At 35.1% G+C, this 4,108-nt stretch overlaps 1 protein-coding gene across 1 annotated transcript in view; it reads left to right on the top strand.

Annotated features, from left to right (window-relative positions):
* The first annotated feature begins 892 nt into the window (after positions 1 to 892).
* MYO16 (myosin XVI) overlaps positions 893 to 4,108 on the top strand; it is a 494,098-nt gene continuing 490,882 nt past the window's right edge. Inside the window, exon 1 of the mRNA XM_023519764.1 lies at positions 893 to 1,004. The gene's annotated coding sequence lies outside the window, so the exon portion shown is untranslated. The remainder of the gene's footprint in view (positions 1,005 to 4,108) is intronic.

Below are 4,108 nucleotides of genomic sequence, written 5' to 3' on the forward strand. Positions count from 1 at the left end.
TCCTTTTTACATGTTTCTACATTTAATTTGTTGATATTTTGTTGAGGATTTTTTGCATCATATATTCATAAAACACCTGTCTGTAGTTTTCTTTTCTTGTGATGTCTACCTGGTTTTGGTAATACTAGCCTAATAGAATGAGTTGAGAATCATTTCCTCTTCTTCCATTTTTTGGAGGTATTCATGAAGAATTCACTTCTCCCTAAATGTTTGCTCTAACTCCCAAAAGGGCCTGGGAAGTTAACATTTAAAACTCTTTTTTCTTAACTGTTTGTCTACTCTGGGCACAAAAGTCTGAAATACTTTATAAGTTTCACCAAATCCGTGTATATATCTGATATAATACGGAGAAGGCTTATTTAGTTCAGGACTTTATAAAAATTTTTAAAAAATACATTGAGAGTGACCAAATCTGTTTATGATTATAAATGGCATGGTGGTGGCTAAGAGCTTGCCATTTTGCTGGTCTAGATATCTATTATTCTGTTTTGCAGCTAGGCAAAACAGTGTTTCTGTACTGAGTACTCAGTGTTTATGTACTGAGATTGGGGCTTTCCTTTGGGATGGATGGCTATTATTTTGAATTAAAACACCTCTTAGGTCTATCAAGCACTTGCTTTAAGTTAACTTTAAGGACAGAGCATTTATCAAAAACATTCTAAGGAGGTCTAAGTTAACACTGACAAGTTAATATAATTTTGGTTTTTGGAATAAGTAAATATGAGTAAGTAAAGGTCTGATTATTTTAGGTTTAACATTACGTAGGCAAAAGGAGGAAAAAAAGATATAAAAAGACCAAGTAGTTTGTGCTGCATTTCCCACTATTTTTTCCTTCAGGCTATAAGAAAATACTTCTTTGATGACTGAATCTCTGTGAACTGTAGAAGTCTAGGAGTTGGCTCACCGGCTAAACATAAGAGGTTCCAGTGAAGATGAAAGGAGATCAGAGGATAGCTCAGAAGTGAGGATTAGCCCCGGGAGGAAGAAAAGACAAAATTGTCAAGGTTGGTGAACTGTGGAGAGTATAAAAAATAAAACAAGTGGTTCCAAATCTGGGAAGATTGCAGATGTTTGCCTCCTGACCTTGAAATTGATTTGAGAAATTTCTAAAATGATAAAAGTCTAATCAGGAGCATTGTAGGAAATTATAATTTAAGGTTATCAGTTGTATGTTGAGAATAAAAAATATTTTTTAAAATTTCAAATATGCAGGACATGGAAGAACAGAGAACATACCCCATTGTAGGTTTGTAACCTTGCATTTGTGTGCATGGGTTTGTGTGTACCTCAAAACAAAACTAAGTAGTAAATATAGTGGTTTTATATTTTTAAAAACAAAGATATTTCATGTAGGTGAATGCAAATACTAATGTTCTTAAAAATTGCAGGGTTGATTTTGAAATAGAAATGTTGACCTTGACAGTTCTTTCCTGGCATATTATATTATTCCAGTTTTGTCATGCTCCTTCCAACATGCTAACATCAGCAAGGCAGTATTTTCTCTCTGAGACCTCAGTTTCAGCTCTAGTACTCTCTACCAAACTTCCACCCAAACTCTAGAGATCACGGCTGTGTCTTAGAGTTGCCACCTCTGTTTGATACCTTAGTATTTCTTTTTTATCTTTTCAGTCCTTGGATGTCTAACAATCAGTTCTTTGTATCTGATTCCCTTGAGACATCAACTGGTTATGGCTCTGTCTTCTGATAGGTGTAAACACACTGACCCTTCTCCTGTCTCCTTCATTTACATCATGGAGATAAAGGGTGCTTCATGGTGAATTCTCTTACCCTGCGATGCTCTAGGGAGCTAGGGGAGAGGGGAAAGGTTCAGATCTTTCACCTGGACAGGAGGTTAATACTTGGATCACATCTAAGAAAGTGTGCTAAATGAGTAAAGTGAATCATATCCAAGAAAATCATAAAAGCAGAAGGCTAGAGTACTCGAATGGATCTCAGCAAGCCCTGTGCTCCCGTATGTCAGAAATTGCAACACCTAGAATATTGAAGATTGATTTTCTGGGATATTAGTGAACCTTCAGGAACATGCTGAGGATTGTTCTTCTCTGGTGACTTGTATTCGGGAAGCAGGGAATACAGTCATGATGCTCGGAGTAGTTAATAATGAGAATTGGGGGTCTAGGGAAAGCACAGGTGAATATTATACCACTCATTAGAGAAATGAGGAGAGATAAACACAGTGGAATCCTCATAGGCTGCTGGCCATCATGGGACTTGGGAACACAGTTGTGGCCCACACCCCATGACGTTCTTTATTTGTAGTTAAGGTTGCATAGCTTCATTGGTGTGGATGTAACTAGTATCTTTTGACCATGTCTTTTAGAGTCTTTCCACCAGTCACCACTGCCTTCGAGACACGCTTAATAACTAAAATTAGAAACCATAAGAAATTTGGTATCTATAAGGATAATCCCAAAGGGCAGTGACTTGGAGCCTAGAAGAGAAGCCGGAGATGTAGGATTAATGCTGCTAATTCAATGCTTATAAATGCTAAAAGCAAGTTTTGGGGTGTATCTCCAGAAGAAGAGATGCTATATAGAAATTAAGAAGCATAACCATTGTTTGAGCATTTTAATTGATGTTCATATCTGATGGCACCTAACAAATATTTCACACCAGTGATTATAGTGACTGCTATCGTAGGTAAGATAACTTGAAGTCGTTGAGGTTTATAATCAAGTGGTTTGAGATTCATGGTAACTTATAGATAAAGTAATCTATATGAAATTGATTCATTTTCCATTTTCCTGATTGGAAAATCATATAAGTAAAATATATAATAAGTCAGTATTTTACCCTTAAATATGTAGATAATAAAAAGGAGTCAAATAGCATGTCCATGCAGGTAAACGTAAACTGTAAATTGATGAATTGCCACGATAACTTTTTAATTTAGTTTTCTGAAATTTTTTCTTATAATCCAAGCTCATATCTATCTCTTTATATTTATATATTTTTTTACTAGATTGTAGTCTCTATGGGGGAAGGTCAACATTTTGTGTTCTTCAACATAGTTCTTGATTGTCAATTTTTTGAAATAAATGAGTGAATTTGAGAAAGTATTATCCTATAGAAACTATAAGTGATTTGATTTTTTTTGAGGCCAACTTGCAGATATATGTATTTTTTTAATTTTTAAATTTTCTTTTTTTAAAATTTATTTTTATATTCAATTTATCGACATGGCATTGATTAATAAAATTATATAGGTTTCAAGTGCATGATTCTATAGTACATATCTGTATAATGCATTGTGTGTTCATCACCCAAAGTCAAATTTCTTTTTGTCACCATATATTTGACCCTTTTACCCTTTTCTGCCTCCTTTCTTTTCCCTCTGGTAACCACTAAACTGTTGTCTGCATCTATGAGTTTTTGTTTGTTTGTTTGTCTGGTTCATTTGTTGCTTTCAATTCCATATTCTACATATGAGTGAAATCATATGGTTCTCGACTTTTCCCCTCTGACTTATTTTGCTTGGTGTGTTCTCAAGATCCATCCATGTTGTCACAAATGGCAGTATTTCACTATTTCTTATGGCTGAGAAATAGTCCATTGTCTATGTGTACCACATCATCTTTATCCAGTCATCTATTAAAGGACACTTCAGTTGTTCCCATGTCTTGGCCACCACGAATAATGCTACAGTGAACATCGGGGTGCATATATCTTCGCAGATAAATGTTTTCAGATTTTTGGAGATAGATACCCAGGAGAGGGATTGATGGGTCATGTGGTAATTCTATTCTTAATTTCTTGAGGAGGCTCCATACTGTTTTCCATAGTAGCTGTACCAATTTATATTCCCACTGGCAGTGTATGAGGGTTGCTTTTCCCACACAACCTCTCCAACACTTGTCATTACTTGTCTTGTTGATTATAGCTATTCTAGCAGGTGTGAGATGGTATCTCATTGTGGTTTTGATTTGCATTTCCCTAATAGGTAGTGAAGTTGAGCATCTTTTCATATATCGGCCGTTTGTATGTCATCTTCTTGGGAGGCAAATATGTATTAACATACAATGTTATTGGATTATATGAATAATAGTGGTAGAGCAATAATAACAATAATAATATGCAAAAGGAAATA

The sequence above is a fragment of the Pteropus vampyrus genome, unplaced genomic scaffold (assembly GCF_000151845.1).
Source record: "Pteropus vampyrus isolate Shadow unplaced genomic scaffold, Pvam_2.0 Scaffold236, whole genome shotgun sequence".
Lineage (NCBI taxonomy): Eukaryota > Metazoa > Chordata > Mammalia > Chiroptera > Pteropodidae > Pteropus > Pteropus vampyrus.